At 47.9% G+C, this 26,626-nt stretch overlaps 1 protein-coding gene across 1 annotated transcript in view; it reads right to left on the bottom strand.

Moving 5' to 3' along the window:
* Nucleotides 1–23,253, bottom strand: part of LOC139045100 (coiled-coil domain-containing protein 93-like) — a 74,316-nt gene extending 51,063 nt beyond the window's left edge. Inside the window, exons 1-2 of the mRNA XM_070507558.1 lie at nucleotides 23,176–23,253; nucleotides 1,797–1,833 (exon numbers count right to left, since the gene is read on the bottom strand). The gene's annotated coding sequence lies outside the window, so the exon portion shown is untranslated. The remainder of the gene's footprint in view (nucleotides 1–1,796; nucleotides 1,834–23,175) is intronic.
* Nucleotides 23,254–26,626: the final 3,373 nt, after the last annotated feature.

The raw sequence follows: 26,626 nt of genomic DNA, 5'->3' as shown, positions 1-26,626 counted from the left end.
GGACTCGTCTCAGATGCTCTTCTCAGACCATCCCAATTCTAGGATGCTTTTCTATAACAAGCCTATGACTGACCAGGGCAGCAATCTGACCTCCTAACTGCTGGGTATAGGTATGGGGAAACAAGACTTTCAGTTCAAATGTGCCATCTGACAGAAGAAGGACAAGACAAGCCCAACATGAATACTACTGCATAGGAATCTCGTATTTTTCCAGTCATAATGAAATTGCCTTATCACAGAATAAAGTCCCATATAGACATTCTTTTCAGACTTAAAATTACAAATCAAAATTAAATGTACACATCAAATTCTTATTATATACCGGATGCCACACGACATGTGTAAATCGAGAAAACACCTTGCTTTGGAGGAAACAACTATTTAGTTGAGTGAAAACACAAATATCGAAAAAAATAAGTAACAAGAAAACCAAAAAAGATGATATAATCAGTGCATGACTGATTACTGATAATAGTCAATGCTTTCTAGATGTTTACCATGTGTTAGATCATTCTATGTCCTTTACATTTTAATCCTCACAACAATGCTGTGAAGTAGTACAATTCCTGCCCCCATTTTAGAGAGGCTGTGACCTAAGGCACAATGATTAAGTATATCGTCCAAAGTCACACAACAAAGGGGAGGAGCTAGGATCCGAAACCAGCCAGGCTGGCTTGAGAACACATGCTCCTAGTCACTGTCGGTGCCCTCCGATGACTCTGAGACAACAATTACTACAGGAAGTAGAAGGAGGCTAGGGGTCAGGGAAGGCTTCCTGGAAGAAGGACTGACGGACAGGGGATCTGGACAGAGGGAGGGGTGGCAGGAGAACAGCAGGAAGAGTGGCATCTCATTCAAGAAAATCTGGGAGTCGGGTAGGGAATGAGAAAAGAGGTTATTAATAGATCTTAAGCTGCAGGACTCTACTTCTTAAGAGGCCAGTGACCACTTTAGTTAACACTGCATTATTCAAAAGGCAGTGGATAAGAGCACAGGCTTTGATGTCACACAGATCCAGGTTCAGATTCTTATTATGGCACTTGAGGAGCTGTGTGATCTTGGACAAATCATGGAGCCTGAATCTCAGCTTTCTGATCTGAAAAAGAGGAATAAGCATCTTCCTTATAGAGCTGTTCAGAGAAGGAAGTAAAAAAAACACATGCGCGCCCTGAACAAAGGGCCTAGAACATAGTCCAGGTTTGGCACTACGAGATTTATATGCCTGCCCTGGTGCCGACAATTAAGGGTCATTAATAAATACAAATACTAGGAGAAATCTTTGAGACTCCTTTGTGAAATCAGAAAACCTCGACTTACCTGATTTCCACACCTGTGCTAAGGGTATCCTAGCACAGGGCAGGCCTGTAATTTATGCTTGTGTTCTCTCTCACTGCCAGCATCCTGTCCACACCTGCCTAGGGTCTGTCTCATCAGATGAGGAGGGTTCAGGGCCCTGTAAGCGGACTTCATCTTCACACGTCTGGAGTTATTAGAACCCAGTGTCTGACCCCGGGCCATGACTTTCAATCACCCTTCACTTCCAGCCCCACGATGAGGCTGCTGCTTCAGCTCCCTGGCCTTTGGAGGCAGCAGGCTGGTGATGCAGGAGGGGGATGCAGTGGCCACAGGCAGCTGGCACATCCCTGCTGCCTCGCGTTGGCCAAGGACCAGAGCCTGGCCGGCAGCAACCCGGCCATCCCACCGCCGCTAGGCAGCCTGTCACTGCAGACAGAGGCAAAGGAGAGGGGCACTTCCATCTCTCAAATATTCTCTTCCATTATCCAGGCTTTTCTTACCTTCTCTGTTTGGCTCTGGCGGCTAAATCCATATCTCCTGCAGGCCACAAAAAAGGGGAGTTCGATTACTATTCAAAAATCACATAAATTTGGTCAAATGCATTTTGGTTCCATTTCTATAAGAAAAGCACCAAAGAGGATTTAGGCTTAGGCTACTTAGAGACTGGAGAAAATGTTTTAAGTGCCTAAACTGCAGACATATTTCACTGTTTTTGAATAAAAGGCCAGTCATCATATTTGCCATATAAATAACATAAATGGGAACTCTCAGATAATGCAGAGTGCAACTTTCTTTTTCAGGGCAATCATTATTCCTTGAATCAGGAACTGCATTTTGGATCCACAGTTTAAGCTAAAAGCCTTATAAATATCAGTATAAACAAACATGGGTGTGTTTGCTCAAGCTAAACATGCTCTCTAATGGCTACTTTCACACCTCAAGTGCAGGCCATTTTTTATTCTCAAACATAACCCAAGCACAATGTCAATAATGTGGTGTGTTCACATCACGCAACCTTAAATTCAAAGAAACTCACCAATGCACTTTAGCTTGAATTAGTTTATTTTTAGGTTCTATTTAATATCTACGCTTTTTTATTTTTCAAAAACAAATATAACAATGAAAAAACCATTCAACTCAAACCAAAACGCACAATGCAAAACACCCAACCTCACTTACCTTTAAGTAGTTTATAAGGAAATAAGGTTACATGCAACCGTTGAAGAAAACCAACCGAAGGCTTCTGCTCTGCCCACACTCACACCATCCCTCACTTGCACGGTTAGTGTGCTGGCCTCTTGCCTGGTCTCGGGCCTCCAGCCTCACCCCACTCCCACTTTTCCTCACCATTTCTCACCCAACTTCCCATCGGTCAGATCTGCATTTGTTGATGGCAGGCCTCTTCGCTCAGGAGAAAAAGGGCCTCCTCAGCACTCTCCATAGGGCTCCTCCTCTATGGCTCTAACCACAGCCTCACTCCCAGCCGCTCATCTCCATCCACACGCTCCTCTCCATCTACTGCCTGAACAGAGAGCTCTGCACACACTGTGCCGTTCTCTTCCCTCTTTCCACTTTCCTAACCACTCCTCACATCTCAGCTCTAAAGCTACCTCCTTTCCAAAGCATCCCCCATGCACAGACACCCTGCCGTGGGCAATCCACCCCTGTGTCTGTACAGGTGCCCCCATTTCCCAGATGGCAATCATGTCCAACTGCCTGTCTGCATCTTCTCCTGGAGGACATCGATGCTACTTTTACATTCTTTATTTCCAACGCATGCTGAACGAATAAACAAAACATAAGTGAAAGGAAATGCAGAAATCAAGAAGCCAAGAGTATTACCTGACCTTGCAATAGGTTGTCCTAAAGCTGGAGAGACCAAAAAGTCACCGCTGGGCACAATGTGCCCATCCATTAGGCATTAATCTACAGGCCCAAAGTGCAGCAGACTGAGGTTAAATCATGAGTATTGAGATAAACTCTGGAAAGGACCTCATGGCAGCCTCTGTGAACTGGCTGAATCAGTATCTACTGCGTCTTCCTCTACCGCAGAGGCTGAAAACAAAAAACTGTTTTCCATACTCTCTTGCACCTAGGTTTCTCCACGCCGTTTAGGTTCCTCCACTCAGATGCATTTGCTGGAGTTTTGAACGTGCAACAGTTTGATGAGGAGAGAGGGAGGGCATATCAGATTAATTGTGCTGGTGCAGATCACAGTAGCAGAAACCTGGTTCTGGGGTCGCAACTGTCACAGTGGCTTCCTGATTTTGGTAGAAGCAGTGTGGTTCCCTTGTCAGCAGCTGTAGCACCAGCTTCCCAATTCCATAGGCTGCTAGTTGGCTTCCTGATCAAGGAGGCAGGAGAAGCATCTTTGGAGGCTCAGTTCTAATGTGACGCTTGGGAAATGACACTGGCTCAGCCCAGATTCCATCTCTTAAGCCTCCCCATGGATCCCTGTAATCCAGCAGGAGGATTGTGTCTTCTCAACCAAGAACCCTGACCAAGAGCGGTCCTCACCAGTTTCCCGCTCCCAGAAGTCCAGAAGTGTCCTTGCACCTGGGGTATTCCTTTGTTTTCCAGGTCCTCAGGTTCCAGAGACCCTTAGGGCAGAAGACTCACGTTCAGGCAGATAGCCCTTATCTAAGGCCCAGGAATTTTATGGATTTTCCAAATAAAGCAGCAAACAACTAAATCTGAGTGACTCAATTCCCAAGTCCCATCTACTCCTCCTTAAAGACAGAGACTCTGGGAAGACTTTCTGACCACCCCAAACTAGGCTAGGCCCCCTGAGGCGTGTGCTTCCATGTATAGACCAGCAGTGTACTCCCACAGTGCCCAGTAACTATGTGTTATGTGTAATCTGTCTGATGAGCTCCTGGAGGGGAGAGAATTTGCTTCATTCGCTTTTTTTCACATTTTTAAATTAAGGTAAAATTCATATAACATAAAATTCACCATTTTAAAGTGTATACTTCAGTGGTTTTTAGTGTATTCACTATTTTGTGCAAATCCCACCACTACCGAATTCCAGAATAGTTCCATCTCCCCAAAAAGAAACTCCATCCCTACTAGCAGTCTGTCCCATTGCCCCCTCTCGGCATCCCTTGGCAACCACTAATCTACTCTCTGTCTCTATGCATTTGGCCATTTTGGACATTTCACATAATGGAATCATACAACATGTTGCCTCCTGTGCCTGGCTTCTTTCATTTAGCATGTTTTCAAGGTTCATCCATATTGTAGCATGAGTCAGCACTTAATTCTCTTTTATACCTAAATAGTACCCTACTGTATGGACAAACCATATTTTGTTCATCCATTGCTCAGCTGATAGACAGTTGGTTTGTTTCCTCTTTTTGGAGACTGTGAATACTGCTGCTATGAATATTCACGTACAACTTCATTCACTTTTGTTTCGATACCGCCTGGTACGGTGCCTGGCACACAGTAGGTACTCAATAAACGTTTGCTGAATGAATGAAAAGTCCAGCTCATTCTCCTAAAGGGCTCCTCCTCCATGTGACATAGAGGCAATGCTTCCATAACAAAGAACAGCTGTCCTCAGTTGCCTATTAATGCCTGCCTCATTGCGTTCAGTGTCTCTGAACAGAAGGTGTTCCAGTGTCTCCGGGAGACTCTTCCATGTTGTCCGAGCTTCATCAAGAGAGTAAGATAGCCCTTTACGGCCTGTCATCCCTCACAAAGAGCAGGGGAATGCTTCCACTAATTTCTACTACAAAAGCATTTACTTCTCTTTTATCCTTTCTATGCTGCTCTATCCTACACCCTTTCCTCTTGCCCTGTCAGCCCTGCCCTTTCTTCCCAAATGCCAGGCTGAACTTCAGTGCCATATACTTCAGTACGTTCCTGCCTTCCCTATCGTGAGCTCCGACTCCCCAAGCGGGCTCACGTCCTACACCGTCAGCATCAATGGCGTCCCAGCCCTCTTACCCCTCAGTTCCCTTCCTCATGCCCTAGACTTAGTATCGGGTCTTCGACATCAAGGGGGACCATCCAGAATAGCACAGTCCACGAGAAATACGGGAGCCACACACAGAACTTAAAATCAGTAGATTCACCTCTCAAGACACTCCAAACATACTCAAACATTGTCCAATAGCTAAATCAATCATGAATTTTTAAATTTAAGTGTGTCTTAATTAAAATTAACACTCTGTTCCTGAGTCACACTAGTCACATTTCAAGTGCTCAATAGCCACATGTGGCTAGTGGCTACCACGTAGGAACTCACAATTCTAGAAAACAAACTAAACATCAAGAACAATAGCCACAGGGCAAATTAAGACACATATCAAACTATCTGCAACCCAGAACGAAACAGGGACATTAAAAAACCCCTAAATACTGAGGACTGTGGGCCCTAGTCTTTGTTCATCCAGCAAGCATTTATTAACTACCTTCTATGAGCGTGTCATCGGCCTTACCGTGAGAGGGGACACAAACAGCCTGGGAGAGACACGTCAAATTTCATTTACTAAGTACAGAATGAATTCAAGGCAACTCGAAATTGAGCCTCAAATAGTGTAAAAGAGGCTAATCCCAGCATTCTAGTGGCTGTGCTTCAAAATTCCACTTGCAAGTCAAACACACTGCACATAAAACGCATTTCCCCACGGTGGCAGTTAGTAGAGCATGGTTAGGTGTTTAAGTTGGCTCCTAAAAGTTGATTTGATCTACAATAGAACTGAAATATTACAAAGTTACCATTTTGTTTAAGTCTAAAATCAAACTATGAGTCCCTGTATTTCCAACAGCTAACATTTAAACAACTATAGCCAAACATGTTTTTAATGGACACACAGTCCTTAAGGCCTTCAGCATGGTTGACCAGGCTTAAGGCTCAGCCTTATTTGAGCAACTAAAAGTCTAAAAGGAGGAATAAGCTGCAATGCTGACCTCAAAGCCAGATGCACTGTGGGCCTAGGCTGACGAGTGATCTTCAGCCCCAAAGAGGAAACTCTAGTTTCAGACTTTCTTCCTCTAGGAGTCAAAATACTTTCCCTCTGATCAAGAGGTGAGATGAAGAGGAAAACAGAAGTCCTGACAACAGATGGGGGATCTGGATTCCTAGGTGGGGATGAGCAAGTAAGGGATGCCACAACATAAAGGGAGAGGCAGGACAGAGCAGAGCGAGTCTAACAGAGGGTGGATGGACACGCCAGGTATGTGTGAATGGGCTTGGACAGCACCACCTGCCACCGGGCCGCTGCAGGAAAGGGTGACTCCCCCAAGAGCCCAGCGCCCCCATATGGGAGCCAGCCACCCAGGAGCCAACAGGCCAACATACTCTGCCTTGGGGGATGAAGCTGTCCCCTGAACATGCACAAGGAGGCACTAGGTGAGGGAGCTAGGAGGGGGAATAGAGTCACAAGAGCATCCAGTCTGGCAGCGGTTCCTGAGCCCACACACAGCCAACCATCTTAAACCAACACAGGGTCTAGCGGCAAATCTAGATTTTAAAAGTTAACGCTAACATTTAAAAACTGGAAGATTACCAACAAAATTCCAGCTGTCTAGCTTATTTTATGTATGAAATGAGATCTGGCCACCTGTGACAGTCCCTCAAGGCAACGCTCTTCTGGAGCTGAGCTGCAGCCGCTCTCTGGACAGCGCTTGTGCTCCCAGCTTGCTACTCCCTAAGCTTCCCCCTGCCCAGGTCCTCCACAGCCTGTGCCAGCCTAACCCCTGGAGGCATCTGAATTTGTCGTCCTCCCGTTAGCCCCGTGGAGCTTCACTTCTTCACCCGGGATGTGACCACAGCAGTGTCCGGCCTGGGTTAGATGCACGGGGAATGCAGCCTCAGAGCAGGGGTTCACTGAGTGCCCCGAAGGCAGCTGAGAAGGGGTGTGGGTGGGCGAGGCCCGGGACCAGGGGCTCAGGGACGTGTCCCCAAGGAATGCTGTGTCTTCTGACTCCAAAGTTGCACCCTGACCTCCTGCCCGTCTCCCACTCCCTCATGCATCACTACAGCCGGGTGTTCCACAAACCCTGGGCATGCTGGGGCCATGACCCTGGGGTCAGCACCAAGGGCACCAGCAAGAGGCACCCATCCAATGCTCCATCTCCAGCAGCTCAGAGAGCACAGTGCCACAGTGAGGAGGCCACTGCCAGACCCACTTATAGTGAGAAACTGAGCCTCCAACTGAGCCTCCAAAGGGACAAGGGACTGGTCCAAGGTCACGCAGACTTGAAAGGCTTAGAAGCCAGGTCTGCGGGTCTCTCACACAAGCAGACAGGCCAGCCTCAGGCGATGACAACCAGGTGACCTAAGCACAGAGCGGGCTGCGTGTGTCATGGCGGGGGTGGGGGTACTGGACAGGAAGGCTGAGGAACAGATGTCCAGAGGGCAGAGTCTCCCAGCGTGGGGGCACTGTTGTCTGGAGAGCAGAGTAAAGGCGCTCCTGCTGGAGGACCAGCTCCTGCTAAGGCCTGGAGGTACTGCAGGATGAGAAACACGGCTTGTACGTGACAGAGGGGGACTCCGGAAGCCGCCACCCTCATGGCCCCTGGACTCCCACTCCTCCCGGCTTGAACCCCACCCTGGCAGCTCTGTCTCCATCTAAGTCTCTGTCTCCCCTCTTTCTGCTGCCCTGAGGCCCAGCCCCTGAGCTGGCTCCTCAGCATCCTGTGCTTTCCACATTGTTCTGTCTTGGTTCAGGCACCACAGATGCATTCCCTCCCTTGAAGTGATAATTAAGTTTCTCATTACTGAGGAATACCCTCATGACCTGTCTTCAGAGTTTAAAAAGAATTAACATTGAAAGAAAATCAATTGATAAGGGTCAAAATGAGCACAGGGTGAGAAGGTCGCTCAGTTCCTGGGAATGAGGAGCCCTGGTCCAGGAGGGAGAGAGGAGGTGAACTTGACCCCCATGAGGCCCGTGGGTAATCCTCTCGTGTATTCAGGGTTTTAGCCATCATCCCATGTCTGAACCCATTTCTGCATCTGGCCCAGAGCCCCCCGAGGGCTCACAGGCTGGAGAGCTCATCAGAGTGTGATCACAGCACTGAGAGCCCAGGTGAGGCCCGAGGGGCTGCAGGAGGGGTGGGGATCAAGAACGGCTTCATGGAGGAGACGAGGTCTGAGCTGGGTCTCCCAGGACCAGCCATCATCTAGCCAGGGCCTGGCACCAGGCAGGAACCAAGTCCATGAGGAGCGAATGAGTGAGTGAATGAATGAACAGGCACCCACCTAATAGACAGAAGGAGGGGCAGCCAGCCCAAGCCGAGGCTGAGACGCAGGGCTCCTGGGGAAAGTGGAGAGGGGCTGCCATGGGTGCCCACCTCGCCCCCTTATGGCCGTCCTGACGCCACAATAGCCATTCTCTGCCCTCTCGGGAGCCCTGGTCTGTGCTCTGCTCTGCGATGCTGCTCACCATTTCCAACCACACCTGCCTGTGTCACCTCTGCGTCCCCATTTGTAAGTGTAGCAGCCATTTGGCGGTTTGTGAAGAGGGGGAGGTCAGTGTGCAGCCCAAGGCTGAAGACAGGAGGGAGAAGGTCACAGGGTTCCCGAGGCAGTGCATCCAGGGGGTTGGCACATCGGCAAGGCAGGGTGGGGAGGAGTCCTGCCTGGGGGTGGAGGAGTCCGCTGGGGGGGGTCCCTCACCCAGAGGGACTTCATGGAGAGGATGCAGACATGGGGCAAGGGCTGAACTCCGTTTAGGTCAAGCTGACTTCAAGAAGCTCAAGGACACTCAGAGAGACAAGTCTAGGGGGAAGTGGAAGTGGGGGTGAAGGTGCAACAGAGGGTCAGGGTCAGAGCTCGAGACCCAGGTGAGATGGGGCAGTGGAGGGGCTGGAGGACAGCGAGGATATTCATCCAGTGGGGTCGTTAAGAGGGAGACCACTGTGTTGATTTCACAGCCTCCTGATGCCTAATACAGCTGGGCCCAGGGAGGCCATTCAATGAACACATACTGACTTCACCCAAATTCACCCGGTTCTACATTAAATCATAGAATAGAATAGAATTTGCTGAACTCAGGTTAACTAGCTAGAAAGGTGAGAGCAAGGATTATAAACAAAAGCGAAATTCAGATTCGAGACAAAACTAACACTCCACACTAATAACTAAGACTCTCTAAGTTGTAGCCCACTGTGGCCTCAGGGCCTTTGCACTTGCTGGTCTTGTAGCCTAGAACACTCTATCCTCTGCATTGCTTACTCCCTAAAGATCTTCAGGAATTTGCTCAAGTCCTTCCTCACTTTTTCACCATGGTACATACTCCCGCCTGGCTTTGTGTATATTTTACTTACTTTTTCTCAGCCCCTACTAGGCTGGCAGCTGTATGAGACTGGAGACCTCTGCCTGCTTCTCCCACTGCTGCCCGGTGTCCGGAGCTGGCCCAGCAGCAGTAGGGCCTCACTGACTTGCGCTAGTGAGTGAACGCTGCAGATTACAAAGGAGCACGCTTCCGGGAGTGCTAAGCGTTATCTGTTCATTCGCTGTCCATGGAGCCCTGCTCTGTGCCCAGCCCTGACTCAGGCTGGAGGCACGGACAGATGGCAGTGAAGGAGATGAGACAACAAACTCTGCTGCACCCATGGAGCCATCACAGAGGGGGACAAACATTGAGCAGAGCACAGCAGGTTAGATGGCAGAAGTGCCACAGAGGAAAAGCAGGGCCAGGGAAGCAGGAGGGGGGATGGGGGCAGTGGTGGGAGGAGACGAGAGAGGGGGAGGCCCAGATGGTGCAGGGCCTGGGGGCTCCTGTGAGGACCTTCCTCTGTGTGGGGAGCGTCATGGTGGGGTGCTGAGCAAGGGGCCGGGCCCTGAACGCTGTGAGGGGAATGGGGTGGGTGATGGCAGGGAGACTGGGGTGGGGACGCTGTCGCTGTAGATGGAGCAGGCAGGGAAGGCTCCTCAGGTGACATCTGAGCTGAGCCTTGTCTGGACCATGTTTCTAGCTTCTGTAACCTGATGCTTTAACATCTGTCCTGCGTGCACATGCGGACACGCCTTGTTCTGAATCCGATCAATTCAGCCTCCTGCCTCCCTCATCATGCCGACCCGCCTTCCCCCGGGGAGAACCCTCCTTCTTGGGCCCATTTTTCAAATACAAACCAACCAATCCAGTGTCCATCCACACCCCAACTACCTCCTCTATTGGACATGTGTAGTCGAGGCCGCTACCCCCTGCCCTTGTCCCCCAGGGTGGGTATCAGACAACTGGGACAGCCTCGTGCCCCAAAGCCTGTGAAGTTATTTAGACCAGCCAGTCCTGAGCCTGCTCACCCTGCCTCGCTGTTCCTTCCTCCAGAAACCACAGGAAAGGCTCCTCCTGCCCACAGTGTCCCCCGCTCCCTCTGCCTCCTGACCACCCTGGAGCTTCCCCGTGGGGCCCTGTGTGCTGTGGTGTGGCCCCTTTGGGAACTATGAGCAACAAACTACCTTGTCAATGGCTTCATCTCCTCATCTGTTGGCCTTCCCGAACCTCCAGATTTCCATTAATACATTCTATTTTAAACCGGCCCTACAAGATATTTTGCAGACACTAAGCTTAAACAAATGAAGAACAAATATCTTTTACAAGGGTACTTTTTACTTCAAAGTATCTTTTTGGGCTTCAGGCAACAACACCATGCTCTCAGTAGCTTTAAGAAGCTCCCAGCAGCCCGCCACCGGCCCTGGGTGGGGCCAGAGGGAGAGACTGGCCTTGCCCCCTCACGCTGCCCAGCATGGAGGAGGTTGCCACGGCAGGTGACCTCTGGGCCCCCTGGAATGTTGCTGGTGCTGTGGGTGGAGGGGAAGGCCCCAGGGCCATGCAGGGGGGTTGGGCTGGGGGTGGCGGTCCTGGACTCCAGGCCGGGTAGGACCCTGGCAGGTTCTGTGGCCTTCAGCTCTGACTCCGCGTTCCCCTCAGGCAGCTGATGCTGGTTTGCAGCCCTGCAGAGCCAGGCGGGAAAGCCAGGTTTGATGCGATGGCGTCTTCCGGCGCACGCAGATGCCTTCAGCTGCACCGAGTAGGTGAGGGAGAAGCTGCTGCTGCTGGGGTCCATGGGAGGCACATAAGGTCTTACGAGGATGCTGTGGCCCACCACCCGTGGTTTCTTGTCACTAAGCATTAAGTATGTGGCCATGAGGGAGTCATATCGCTTGTTTCGTAAAGAGTCTTCTATCCTGTCCTGCTGAAACCCCATGCTCAGCATTACACTCATTACCCAGGGATCCCTGGTGTCAAAGGGCAGCTCCTTGTAGGGCCGCAGTTTCTCTTGCCCCATATTCACCCAGCGGTCCTTCAAGATTTTCTGGATAGTTATTCTTTTTTGTGGGTTGAGGGTGAGCATTTTGCCAAGGAGGTTCCTGCACTCCCAGGACAGGAACATCGGCAGCGGGAACCTCCCACTCAGCACCCGCCTGCGCACCGTCGCCAGGTCACACCCCCAGAACGGCGGGGCCCCGGTGAGCAGGAAGAACAGCACCACGCCCAGGCTCCACACGTCCGCCGGGGGCCCGGCGTAGGCTCGGCCCTGCAAGGTCTCCGGGGCCGCGTACCAGGGGCTCCCGCACTGGGTGCTCAGCTCCTGGCCCAGGAACACGGCGCTGCTGCCGAAGCCCGACAGCTTCACGTTGCCCTCGCTGTCCAGAAGGACGTGCTCCAGCCGCAGGTCCCGGTGCACCACGCCCTTCCGGTGGCAGTACTCCAGGGCCGAGGTGAGCTGCCGAAACTTCCCTCTGGCCTCGTCCTCCGCCATGGGGCCGCTCTTCCGGATGTGGTCCAGCAGGTCTCCTCCGCTCGCGAGCTCGCTGACGATGAAGGACGTCTCCTCTGTGGCCACGACCTCCAGTAGCTTGAGCACGTTCGGGTGGCGCACGGTCTTCAGGCTCTGGACCTCGCAGTGCAGCGCCTTTGCTCTGGAGGCGCTCTTCCCACTCCTCTCCACCATCTTAACCGCCACCTCGGTCCCGGTGGGCAGGTGCCGGGCCAGCTTCACCTTGCAGTAGCTGCTCTGCCCGATGGTCTTTAGCAGCTTGTAACTGGCTACATGGGTCTTACTGTTGCCAGAGGTGGCCGCCAGGCCCAGAGACATGGTGACCTGAAACTAACACTAACTAGCACTACTCCCTACTTACTAATTAGGCTAATAAACAAAAGTAATTAACACTAATGATTCTAAGAAGGGCACCTATACTAACTAACTATAGTAACAAATAATACAAACTATAAGAAATATGTTAACTATGCTATCTACACTAACAATACGAACTATACTAACTGCACTAATACTAAAAGTACTAACTAAAAAAATTAAAGAAAATGGGAGAAACAACAAAAACAATGAAAAAAATTAAAATGAGCAAAGAACGAAGAAAAATGGAGAAAAAGAAAAAAAGGGAAAAGTAAAAAGAAAAATTAGAAAGACAAAAAGAATAAAAATTGAGAAAAATAAAAAGGAAATAAATAAAAATTAAAAAAAGAAAAGAACAGAGAAAAATAAAACAATAAAAAATCAGAAAAATAAAAATGAGAAAAATAGAAAAAAGTGAGAAAGGAGAACCAAGAAAAATACAAAAGAAAATAATAAGTAAAAATGAAAAAAGAAACAAAGAAAAATAGAGAAAAAGAAAAAACTAAGAGAAAGGAAAAGAAAAATGAGAAAAAGACAAAAAGAATAAAAAAATGAGAAAGGAGAACAAAGAAAAATCAAAAAGAAACTAAAAATGAAAAAAAAAAACAGTAGATGAAAAAATAAAATGGGGGAAAAAAATCGGAGAAAACAAGCTGGGTGCGGTCTACCAACAGGTCACCAAAACAGCTGCCTGGGCAAAAGACCAAAAACCTAACCCCACCCAGAGGCTGATAAAGGTTTTCATAAATTCCATCATAGTGGCTCCTTATGAGGTCAGAGCAAGAAAGGCACCAGGCATGGCTGGGGATAGACTCCAGTGGTTGGCTCACTTTTTGGTCTCAAGACCCCTTTACTCTTAAGAAAAAGGACCCCAAAGAGTTTTTTACTTGTGTGGGATATTAGAGAGTGGTGTTTCCTTTATTAGCAATTAAAATCTGTAGGATGCTTCAATGGCCTTTTCACTTCTAATTTAAAAATATGTAATCATATTTGGCTTTTAAAGACCTCATAACGACTAGACTTCAAATATTCAATTCCTTTTCCTTAAATTCTGATTCATCTGAAAATGATCCTACAACTTAACTGATAGTATAATACTATAGGAAAATGTTCTGTTGCATAAGACATGCGAAGGGACATCATTAACGTTCACAGAGCTGAGAGGAAGAGAGCTTTCCTCCTATTTTCCCCAGTTAGATCAGGAGCTGATTTCTCACCAGAAACCTTGGAGGCTAGAGGGCATGGGCTGATGTACTCAAAGTGCAGAAGGAAAAAAGAATCCAACCAAGAATCCTATATCTGGCAGAACTGTCCTTAAAACATGAGGGAGGAATTAAGACATTCCCATAGAACCAGGGCTGAGAGAGTGCTGTACACCAGACCTGCCTCCAGCAAGGGGCGTCCTTCAGGCTGAAAGGAAACCACAGGGGACCGTAACTTGACACCTTATGCAGAAATAAAGGTCTCTGGTCCAAGTAAGTATGCTGACTCCAGTGGAGAGGGTCCCAATTGAGTTGAACTGTCAGGGAATTGTCAGATGTCAGGGAATTGCTGGTGGTGTGGGGACACTTTGTCCCCCTATCCACACATCAGAAGTGGGTACTAGGATTCTAACCAGGTGAGCTCACAGTGTGCAAACCCACCATGCACACACTTAGGACAGAAGCACTGTGCACTGTGTGTTCTAGTCTATAAAAACATTGAGAACAATAATCTGAAAGGGGGAAGAAGGAGGGGGGATAGACGATACGAGATTAGCTAGGAGCTGATAATTGCTGGAACTGGGCACATGGGGGGAGTAGTCATTATACTGTTTTTCCTTCTTTCGTGTCTCTCTGGTTTTCCACAAGAAAAAACTGAACAAGAACACAAAAGTGAGTGAATTTGGATACCCGCACTCCTGGACTCCTGCTAAGTGGCAGGTGGGGAGCAGGCACGTGATGCACCGTGGCTTCTGTGAGGTCGGCTCAGAGAGGCTGCACAGACCATCCTCCTCTCACAGCCACACTGCAGAGCTGGTCCGATCAGATCTGTGGTCACAATCACGGCACCCCTTCTCTGGGTGACAGCCCCATCAGAGCATGTGATCAAAGCCATGGACCCCACGCCAGAAAAAAGCACACACTCCACTGCAACTCTGGCCATGGAGAGTCCTGTGCACTCGCCACAGAGCAATGTCCAGCAATTGAGACAGCTGGCCCTGACTGTCCCAGCTTTGGGGTGCTCCACCGTGTCTTAACTATTTGGGGTGGTGCAGGCTTGGAGAAAGAGCCAGGCAATATGCACTTCAAGGACATGAAGATCTTTAGCCCAGGATGTGAGGCCAACATAAAAGGTGGCATGTTTCCCACCGCACACGGCCGAGAGAAGACGAGGCCTGTGTGGTCAGCAGGGGCAGGCGTGGGGGAAATGGGAGCAGGGGTCAAAGGGCACACGCTGCAGTTAGCAGGATGAGTCAGTCTAGAGAGCTAACGTGCAGCAGTAATAACACTGCTGTCTCATGCACTGGAAATTTGCTGAGAATGGATTTCAGGTGTTTGTACCAAGAAAAAAAAAGACAATCATGTGAGGAGATGTACATGTTAATTAGCTTGACTGTAGCAACCATTTCACTATTTATCGGAGTACCAAAACAGGTTGTACGCCTTAAGTATGTATAATTTTTATTCTCTTCCCAAAAAGACGAGGTCTGTGGTAGGAATGGCCAGTAGCTGTACCTGGACTCTATGATTTCTACGATGGAAGGAATGACACTCCTGCCAGGTTCAGGCCTAACCTTGAAAAAGACTGGCAAGTGGCACTTTCTCTCTCTTAGGAACCAGCCATGACGCTGTGAAGAAGCCCACGTGGCCACATGGCAGAGGACCAAGGCCCCTGGCCATCAGCCCCGCTGAGCTCCCAGCTTGTGAGCCAGCACCAACTTGCCAGCATTGTGAGCAAGGCCTCAGCTGATGTCACAGAGGGCGAAGAGGAGCTGTCCCCCTGGGCCCAGCCCAAACTGAAATCGTGAGTGAATAAATGATGATTCTCATTTTAAAGCACTAACATTGGGGGTGGTTTGTTACACAACGACAGATAACCACAACACCCCTCCCCCCTTGCTCCATGCAGGCTCCAGTTCCTCAAAGGCCCCAAAGCCCCCGTTACTGAGTGAATGTTTGTGTCCTCCCCAAATTCCTCTGTTGAAACCCTAACCCCCAGGGTGGCTGTAGCTGGAGACGGGGCCTGTGAGGAGGTGCTGGGGGTTAAATGAGGCCGTGAGGGTGGGGCCCTAGCTCGGTAGGACCAGTGCCCTGACAAGAAGAAGGGACGAGAGCATGATCTCTCCACCACGTGAGGCCCTGGGGAGAAGGCGCCAGCCAGGAGGACGGGTCCCCCCAGGAAACCGCCCTGCCAGATGCTGATGTGGGGCCTGCAGCCTCCAGAACTGTAGGAAAATGAACTTCTGTTGTTCACGCGGCCATCTATGGCACTCTGTTGTGGCAGCCAAGCTGACAGATGACCCCAGCCTCAAAGCCCCTGCCCACCCCTGCTCCTGCCTGGAAAGCTCCATGTACTTAATGCTTGCCATTGTCCCTCTCAGCAGCCGCGGCTCTATGCAGCGGCATCACTGACCGCCCTCCACACCCCGGGCCAGGACTCCCCCATCCATCCCTCTCTGAGCAGCCGGCTGCTCTCCTCTCCACCCAGGCTGTTCTACAGCTGATCCTCCTGGAGGACGCTGCACCTCCCTGAACTCCGCACAGGACCTGCACACACGTGCTCTGGTTTAGGAAAGACAGTGGCACTGCCCAGGAAGTTCAGAGCACCTTTGGACCCAGAAGTTCTGCTCCCACGTATAAATGCCAGTGAAGCGTGGGACATGGCCTAGGGTGGTGTGCTCTCGGAGCCCCAAGCTGGAATGGGCCTGCATGTCTCAATGGGACAATGGCTGAATATGGCCCATCCACACAAGGGACACAAAACAGCCACCAGAATGCAGGTACCCTGGCCGCCCCCAGCAGCCGAGTGAGTCACCCAGGCAGCCAGGCTGCAAACAGGGTGCACATTGCACTTTACGTAAAGGAGAAAAATGGGGAAAATGCAACGCCTCAGCTGAACGTGCCCCTGGGGAGTGAGACTATGAGGCTGAGGAGGGAGACGACTGTCACAAAGTCAGGGCACTGACAGTCACCCGAGGGAGAGGGGCTGTTGTCAGGGGGGATACAAGTGCTTCTGGGCTGCTAGCAATATCCCATCTACTGACACAGGGGGTGAATACAGACATCTCCACAACATGAATCTTTAAACTGTACACACACACATGCACATATGGATGCGTATACACTGTGTGTCTTCTGTGTGTCTATATCATAATTTTGAAAAGGAAAAAAAATGAGCAATTGTCCAACAAAGTGATGGATTACTATTTCAAAAGGAGAAGAGAGCCCCCACTTTGCTCCTCCCACATCCAGGCCCCTTGTCACAGGTGGACGCCCCCAGCCTCCCCTGCCAGTGCCCAACCCCCCACCCCCGCCCTGAGAACTTGCCAACAGCAAATAAGATCCAAAGCAGGGAGTTCCCAGTGATGTGTGCTCCAGCTGCCTGAATGGAAACCCCTTGTTCTAGAAGGACATTGGACGCCCTGTCCAGCAATTCCAAGTGGGCATCGGTGCCCACCACAAAGCCCCCTGTGCTGGCAGGTGATGGAAGACTGGAATGGCCAGCAGAAACTTGTGCTGTCTCCCTGCTCCAGGGGACAGGGACAAAAAGCAGACAGCTCTCTGTCAGCGGGACGACTCTCCAAGGCCATTCTCAGGAAGCCTGAAGGAAAGCAAGCTGTGGACGGGGAGGAAGGGTGGTCTGGGAACAACGGGAGAGGGTGTTTGTCCTCGCTTTGTTCTCCATTTCATCACAGCTGTGTGGGAGGAAAGCAGGCAGGGCAGGGTGTGTGTGCGTATGTGTGAGTGTGTGGGTGTGCATGTGCATACCTCAAGCTTCATCTCCATCTCCATCTCTCCTGGGCGAAGCCAGATCCCCTACCTGTGAGCTGCCCTGTGGAGGGGCCCACATGGTGAGGACTTGATGCCTCCTGCCGCCAGCCACACACGGGAGATTACTGGTAGATTTCCAGCCCTGGGTCGAGGCGGCCACAGCTGACATCCTCACTGACCCCACGAGAGCCCTGAGTCAGAGCTGCCCAGCCACGCTGCCCCTGGGCTCCTGACCCACAGAGACCAGAAAATAAACACTTACTGCAGTAGCTGCTCAGTGTGGGGTCATTTGCCACCCAGCAAGAGAGAGACCCCTCCTCAGAGCCTCTCCACTATCCCCCTCTTGGCAGCCTTCACTCAGGGCCCCTGGAGCCATCTCATGTCTGTTTACTGTCTCTGCCTTTCTTGTTAGGAGGAAGCCCCGGTGAGGACAGGGGATTTGTTAGGTTCACTGTAGGGTCCCCAGTGCCAAGACAGTACAGAGGCTCCTTGACAAATGGCTGAGGTGCAGCAATGCAGCAAACCAGCAGCCCCATCACTCTGACGTCCCGTGTCTGAGAAGCCAGAATATGACAGGGAACAAGCACGAGCCCTGAGTCAGACATTCCTGGTCCCAGCCCCAAGCAGCATGAGTCACCCAACCTGTAGGAGCCTCGGTTTGCTAGTCTGTGGATCAAGGATGATAGTAACAGCTGGAAGTCAGACCAGTGTGCACTGTGGAGGCTAGGGGCTCTGAGAGCCAGTGCTCCTGGGACAAAGAGAGAGCTTCCTGCGGTGCCCTATTATAGCACAATAGATAACTGAGCCTTCACGGGGCCTTCGGAGGGTGAAGGTACAACTGATCATGTTCTTCACTCTTATTTCACTTCTCTGGTGGACCCTGCAGGCTGATTCACTCAACATGTGTGCCGAGCCCCTCCTTCTGTGCTTGGCTGCATGGGAGTCTCTGGAAAAAACTGAAACCTGCATCTCCCTGACTCCCTTGCAGCCAGGGTTCCAGTGGCCTCAGCTCCTCTGGACAGATGCCTGCCCGAGATTTAAAAGGTGGAAGTGAGCCCCCCAAGGTGGTGGAGGATGGGGCTCCTGGCTGGCAGGGAACAGAGGGTCCGCTTCTCCCACAGCAGCATGCTCCAGTGTCTGGGCCTGAGCATCACAGGCAGTGGGGTTTCCACGGCAACAGTCGAGGGCGGGCTTACTGATTGTCCAGGTGACTGTTCGTGTTGTCCGTGGCCATGGGGCATCCAAGCTTGGTCCCCTGGTGGTCCTGGCATCTCAGTCCTAGCACCCATGAACAGATTCCCCTCTGCTCGAACCAGAAAGAATGGATTCTGTCGTCTGCAACTAATCACTGAGACTGGCACAAGTTCAGATTCTGAAATCACCTCTATTGTTTGTCTCGTGTGAAAAAAATACAGGAAAGTTTAAGAAAAATAAGTAAAAATCTTCTATAATCCCACTGCCTGGAAGTAATCTCTGTAATATTTTTGCATGTTTCCTTCCGGACTTTGCATTCTATCCATTTTGTTATATGGTCAAAATGACGGTTTATATCATCCTATGCCAGCTTTGCTCACTCAGCAGGGAGTGTAAAAGCGTCCCAGTCACCTTGTCCACGAGGCCTGCAGCAGCTTTCTAAACTAAGTCAGTTTCCTCTTTACCCACTCTTACTTTTTTTAAACCATATTCTTGAGGTATAATCGACATGCAAAAGCTGTGCATATTTAACACACACAATTTGATGACTTTGGAGATGAGTATTCATCTGTGAAAGCATCACCACCATCTATGCCATGAACGTATCCATCACCTCCAGAAGTTTCCTCCACCCTTTTTATTTATTATTGTGTGTGTGTGTGATAAGAATATCTAACATAAGATTTACCCTCTGAGCAAAGTTTTAAATACAACACCCAGCACTAGTACCCAGAGGCACAGTAGCTCTCCAGGACATGCTCACCTTGAGTAACTGAGACTGTACCCTTTGACTGATACCTCTCCATTTCCCCTTTCCCCAGCCCCTGGCAACCACCACTCTACTCTCTTCTTCTGTAAGTCTGACTGTTTTAGATGCCTCAAGTAAGTGGTATTATGTAGTATTTCTCCTTCTATGTCTGCCTTCCTTCACTTAGCATAACGTCTTCTAGACACACCCAAGCTGTTAAAACGGCACGATTTCCTTCTTTGTTCAAGGATGAATAATATTCCATTGTGTGTGGCTAGTGGCTACCATGTGGGAACTCACAATTCTAAAACACAAACTAAACATCAAGAGCAATTGCCCCAGGACAAATTAAGACAAATATCAAATGATCTGCAACCCAGAACAAAATAGGGACATTAAAAAAGCCCTAAATATTAAGGACTGTGGGCCTTATTCTTCGTTCATCCAACAAGCATTTATTAACTACCTTCTATGAGCAGGTCATAGGCCTCAACATCAGAGAGGACACAAACAGCCCGGGAGAGGCACATCCTATTTCATTTACTAAGTACAGAATGAATTCAAGGCAACTCGAAATTAAGCGTCAAATAGCGTAGAGAAGGCTAACTCCAGCCTCTAGTGGCTGTGCTTCAAAATTCCACTTGCAAGTCAAACACACTGCACATAAAATGCATTTCCCCACAGCGGCAGTTTGTAGAGCATGGATAGGTGTTTAAATTGGCTCCTAAAAGTTGATTGGATCCATAATAAAACTGAAATATTACAGAGTTTCAATTTTAAGTCTAAAATCAAAACTATGAGTTTTGTTTTTCCAACAGAGTAACATTTGAATAAACATACTCAAACATGTTTGTAATGGACACACGGTCCTTAAGGCCTTCAGCAGGGCTGACCAGGCTTAAAGCTCAGCCTTATTTAAGCCACTGAAAGTCTAAAAGGAGGAATAAGCTGCAATGCTGACCTCAAAGCCAGATGCACTGTGGGCCTAGGCTGACGAGTGATCTTCAGCCCCAAAGAGGAAACTCTAGTTTCAGACTTTCTTCCTCTAGGAGTCAAAACACTTTCCCTCTGATCAAGAGGTGAGATGAAGAGGAAAACAGAAGTCCTGACAACAGATGGGGGATCTGGATTCCTAGGTGGGGATGAGCAAGTAAGGGATGCCACAACATAAAGGGAGAGGCAGGATACAGCAGAGTGAGTCCCAGAGCCAGCAGGGGGCCAGCCTTGCTTGACTGGGGAAGGGAAGGCAGAGGGACTAAGAGCAAGAATAACGCGGCTGCAGGGAGGGTTAGTGCTAGGGGTACTGAGTATTTAGGGACAAGGAGAACTGAAAGGAGAGGCTCAGGATAGCATCCTCATTTGAATCTAAAGGTCCCATTTAAGGGCATTTGAGAACAGAAAACTGCTGCTGCTAATGATGATGGTGATAATGGTGATGACAGATAGCACCTAAGAGTTGACATTTACCATTTTCTACATAAGACAAACTGTTCAAAGTTATTCACATATATATTGTTATGTAATCCTCATTTAAGGGGAAAGGTCTCCATGCAGTGGAGAGTTCTGAACAGAACCCTGAGGAAAGAGTCGGAGAGCCAGAAAGGAGCGGAGGGGACTTGCCAAAGAAGGAAAATGAAACACACTTGTTGGCACTTTAAGTTTATCCAATATACTCTGTCAGTTTTAACAACCACTCCTTTCTTATTCGGTCTCAGACCAAATAACTAAGACTACACCTGTCTTTCTAAAACCAAGAGCCAGACTCTCACTGGAGGCTCAAACAATATTTGTAGATAACGATAATGACACGCTTTTAGAGCCCAACAAACCTGAGTTCAAGTCACAGTCTGAGGCTCTTAATAGTTCTTAACTGTTAGTAGTTGACCTTGGGCAAATTATTTTTTAACCCTTCTGAATGCTGTCTTTATCATTCTCACAAAGGAGAATGAGCTAAAAAAACTATCAAAATGTCCTAAGTATCCACTTGCCCACCTCTCACAAACCCACTTTCTCCTTGCCAGAAAGCTCCACAGAAAGCAAAATAATCCCTCTCCCAAAAAAACAAAAACAAAAAGTCCTCATCACACACCTACCCTCGTCTTAGAAATCAGGAGAACTCAGCATGACCCACCAACAGGAACTAAGATTGGTACTGCGACACTGTGCCCCTTTCTCACCCTCCAAATGTGAGAGGAGTCACAAACAGAAGCTGTGCCATGCTCCCTTCCGTAAAGAAAGCCCAGCCTGACTCTGGCCTCAAACTGCACCAACCACTCCTGAGGATGCAGAGGATGTCTCGAATTTACCCAGCCCTCCCAAGGTGATAACAGCTACCATCTACCATGCACGCAAAAGATCCAGTTTGAAACTGAGGATTTCAAAACAAAGTATCGAAATAGCGTCAGCATGGTCTCCGTGAGGTGGGTCATTTACCAACTCTCTGACTCCTTTTCACTCCCAGGAACATTGGAGGATCCATGATATTGGAAAAAATGGAGGTATGAACAATACAAACTAACAAACAGCACAACATTCCCCTAAGTACTCTGGCTCTGGAACACGTGACATTCACAGAGGTTGTCTCTCCAGCTCTGGGTCACCCAGAGCAGTGCAGCCTCATCTACTCACTTGCAGCTTGGGCTTGGCTAGAAAGACCCCATCACGGTGCCCATGGCGTGCAACCGTCCAGCTGCACAGGGCCCCCACAGGCAGAAGGGCCCCACACTTGGTTGTTGTTGCTGTCTTGAAATTCTTGACAATTAATCATTATTAATAATTCTTAACAAGGGGCCCTGCATTTTCATTTATATTGGGTCCCATAAATTACGTAGCTGCTCTGGTACTGCCTGACTCAGAAGAGCAGTTCAATTCACAGCAGCAACTTGTCAGCTGTGGGGGCATCCAACACACCAGGTGGCTTAGGGTCAGAACTAACAACTAGTTAGAAAACACACTAGTTTTCATCCTTGGGAAGGAAGGACTTGACCCCACACTACTCCCTCAAAAACAAAAACAAAGTGGTGATTGCAATTCCATTTGAAAGATGGAATAATTAAGCCAGTTAAGCCTAATTTCCGCTGGTTCTATTACCCCAGAGGGGGAAGCCATCGGGTGCTCAATGAGGGAGACACTAGGTGGTAGTGCTGTTAGTTCCAGCCACCCAAGGAGGGTTGGCTTGTGAGGCAGCGCACAGCAACCACTTCCAGCATAAAGGAAGAAGCACAAGGAGGCACACTCACATCAAGGAGTCAGTCACCCTAAGTAGAAAATGCAGGACATGAATGAAGGTCAACACCCAGGGTCAACCAAAAATTCAGTGAGGAGAAGCACTTCCGTGTGTGTGTTTTACATAAAAACGGAGCATCTAAGACTTGCTTTTTTAAAAATTAGAGACTTTTTTAAGAAGTAACAAACCACTTCTAAATTATTTCTTCTGGTTAGGACAATTCTTCACAGAAAACCAAAACTCTTATTCTAACACTTAAAGAAGTAAAACTGCTATAACTGCTTTCAATTCTTTAGTTTATCTAAAGATTTCAACAAATGGCAGGGTCCCAAAGTGCAGACCCTCCCCCCAGCTGCTGCAAATGCCCCAAACACCCCAACCCCCCAAGGAAGGCAGAGCCAGGGCTCCCTGTTACGCCCGCAATTCCGGAGAGGAATTTCAAAGCTCAGGTCTCTAGCACCATCAGGAAACTTGGGTAACAACTTGAGAGAGAAAAGCCCCTGACGCTGGAAATCTAGGGCCAAAAACAGCAAACTCAATCAGGTAAAAGTCAACCAAGTCAATCGCAATGAAGCAATTCAAATTAGCTTTTCTTTCCAATGGTTCTATAAAACAGACACTTTAGACAGGGTCCCATTCATTACCTGCCATATTCCAAAAGTGTAGCATGGATTTGAGATTCTTCATCAAGCAGCTCCTCTGCTCCCTGCTGGCGTTTGTATTTCCGATGGGGCTTGTAAACATCCTAAGAAGTGGAGGAGACAGGGCAGTTACTGCGTGTGAGAAGGTTCTCCTCCTGAGCTGGCTGCCAGATGCGTCCAGTCAGGCAGGGAGCGAGTCCTTCCCCATCACGGCGAGCTCGCAGCTCTCCTGCGGGTCCACAGGGTGCACTCAGGGTCACTACCTTCAAGGAGTCTGCTCCTTTGACTTCCATACAGGTAGAAGTATTTCCAGCCAATCTATTGTGTGCCAACTTTGTTTCAACTTGGTGGGGTTTTTTGGTCCTATGACATTTTCATATTTTATGTAGTCAAAGATATTAATCATTTTTTATCTTACTTCCTATCCTAGGGATTGTGAAAAAAATTCTGGTATCTTACTTTTGTAATTTAGATTTAGCTCTTTCATCCATCCAGGTTTTCTTTTTTTTGGTACAGTGAAATGTAGGGATATTTTTTCAGAATGGAAAATTAAGAATCCCAGCATTATCACTGTAATAGTCATTCTTCCCTGATTTGAAATGGCATGCATATTTAACATAGGCCAATATTATCCTCTTCAATTGCTCTTGCTTTATGAGTCTCTATCATGTCTCCACTGTCCTTTTTCAAATTTCCTGACTATTCTTACACATTTTCTCTTCCAAATGAATCACAGCATCAGCTTGTCAAGTTCATTATGGAAAGCTATTGTTTTGATTAGTATCACCTCAAATTTATAGGTTTCTTCGGGAAGAACCAACATCTTTATAATATTGAGTGTTGCACTGAGAAACAAGGTTTCTCTCTCTATTGAAATCTTTTTTATTCCTTAATAAAATTCTCCAGAAAAAACACAAATTTTGCACAGTCACTACATATCCAGAGCTTTCCACCACCCAGAGTGGCAAACCAGTTCAACAATCACAGACATATATATGTTAACCCAGAATCCTTAAAAAAAGTCCTGAAATGGCAAAGGAGATGTCAATTCTTAGGCTCTAATACAAGAAAAGGAGAGTGGATACAAATCCTTCAGAGATACATATCTTGTTGTATAAAAGTGTTTCGAGGTTTATCCTCAAAAAAATGTATGAAAACATAAAATGCGCTATAAATTTTCACTGACTTTTTAAATTACTATAGTGTCATTTAGTTATAAATGCAGAAGAAAATATAGATCTATTTTGTGTAGGACACCTTCTGAAACTATATATCTCTCTATATATCTACATATACATGTCTTTTATATATATATCTTTTCTCTTTCTCTCTCTCCCTATCTTCTAAACAAACCATACGGCATGTAACAGGTGCTCAATTAATGTTGGTCTTCACCTCCAGATAACCTGGTTTGTCATTCTACCCCAAATAAATGTCCTTGTTGACTGCCAAGCTAGCAGTCAAATAATACCTTAGTAATATTTTCTCAAGGCTCTGGGTACAAATAGGCAGCTGTTTACACAACCAAGGTATTCCATTTGTTTCTGGACCTTTTCTTCTCCACCACAGAGTTCAACACATCTAATCTTTACCCGGACAACACCAAGACAACTGTTATTGCTAGGCTTCTCCAGATTGTGGCATTTTTATTCAAATAAGAATTGTTCCCCCCTTGATAATTCTAGTTAATTTTATTATTTTACTTTTTATTATGAAAAGTTTCAAACATACAGAAAAACATTTGTTCTACAACACATACTACAGAATCTCAACAATTTTGTAGAAAATGAATGGAAAAGAGTCTGGGATGATGCTGAAGGTTGTTCTTATAATTGCTGCCACAAACATTCCCTAGTTTGCTGCTAGTGTCTACATGAATAGGAAACTATAAATAACATAAAACAAATTTATAGGGAAAGGAAAATATAATTAACCCATATGATGTCACTTACTCTGTATGGTTTAATTTCCATTGAGCTCGACTACTGTAGCAGTACCATATAATTGAGCTTAACTGCTATCTTCCTTAGTTACCACAGTCAATGACCTGAGACAGGAAACTGGATTCTTCCAAAGAAGACTGACTCCAAAATGAGAGCATACTGAAACCAACAGCTACAAAGACCTTCTATTCTGGCAAACAATGACAACATTGGCCTTTATGTAATTACTCCTTATACTTTAAAGCACCTCACCTTTTGCATTTTATAATTACTCTATGAAGTACAGGCAGGGCAGATGCTGTTACCTCCACGTTACTACTGAAGAAGCAGAGATTAAATAATTTGTCCAGGATCTCTAGAATAGTATCAAGCGTAGCCCTAGGTACCCTGGCTGCCAGTCCCAAGGTTTTTCCACTACACTAACTTGCCTCTGGTGGGCATTCTAGTCCCCCACCAGCCATTTCTGCTGAGCCCCCTCACAAGACTCACTACACAAGGTGAGGCTGCCACATGGATCGTTACAATGGTTTGCTTAGGGACCTAAATGTTATAGAGGTTTCCAGGCCAACTGTAAAAAGAACTACTGCCGAGTCACCCTTCGCAGCAATAGGAGGCAGGAACACTGATGTCTAGTCCCATCTCTGCCACTAACTAGCTCTATGACCTTGGGAAAGGCAGTTCCTCTCATTGGGCCTATTTCTTCATCTGTAAAGTGAAGGTTGGACTAACAGATCTTGAAGGATACTCGCAGTCTCTCATTCTTCATGTTCTTTTAATCCTGCGAAGATACTGATGTGGTAACATAATTCCATCAATAATTTAAAGTCTGTGATTAATTAAAAAAATGCTTTACACTTGATTGTGTTTTTAAAAAAGAAACAAAATCAACTTATCTTTTGCCATTGATAGTGGTAGCAATAGTAATGGCAATCATTTATTGAATGCTGGGTATGTGCCAAGTATATACTGCTCTATATGTGCTGCTCATTTGATCCTCACACCTACGAGGGTAGCTATCCTTGTTTTCCTTATACAGATGATGAAACAGGCACAGAGAGGTTAAACAGCTTGCCCGTGGGGACAAAGGTGGTAAATGATAGAGGCAGGATCACTCCAGAACTGGGACTCTGCAAGGTGTTTGATACCCCAACTTTGACCACACGTCATGGTGGATTCTGATCATTTGTCTCAGTAGATGCTAAAGGACACATGCATGGGATTAAAAAATTAAGGGGAGTCCTTTGTGAAGCAGAGGTTCTTGCACTGTGAGAGTCACACATCTCTATTTAGCAGGTTCACCGGTGAGAGCAACTGCTCTGAATCACATCCAAACACCAGGGTGAAGGAGTAGGAGAGCACAGCGCCACGGCAGTGTCTGTGGCAAAGCCCTGACTGCTGCCCCTCACAACTCCTTTATGACCTACAAGAGCAGGCAGTGAAACAGTCACTACCAACTTGGCATCCTACACTCCAAAGCTCCAGTGGGCCAGACCACACCCCACCCGGCAGGA

The sequence above is a fragment of the Equus asinus genome, chromosome 4, assembly GCF_041296235.1.
Source record: "Equus asinus isolate D_3611 breed Donkey chromosome 4, EquAss-T2T_v2, whole genome shotgun sequence".
Taxonomy (NCBI): domain Eukaryota; kingdom Metazoa; phylum Chordata; class Mammalia; order Perissodactyla; family Equidae; genus Equus; species Equus asinus.
The sequence above is the reverse complement of the archived record's forward strand: the minus strand, read 5'-3'. Positions and strand labels throughout refer to the sequence as shown.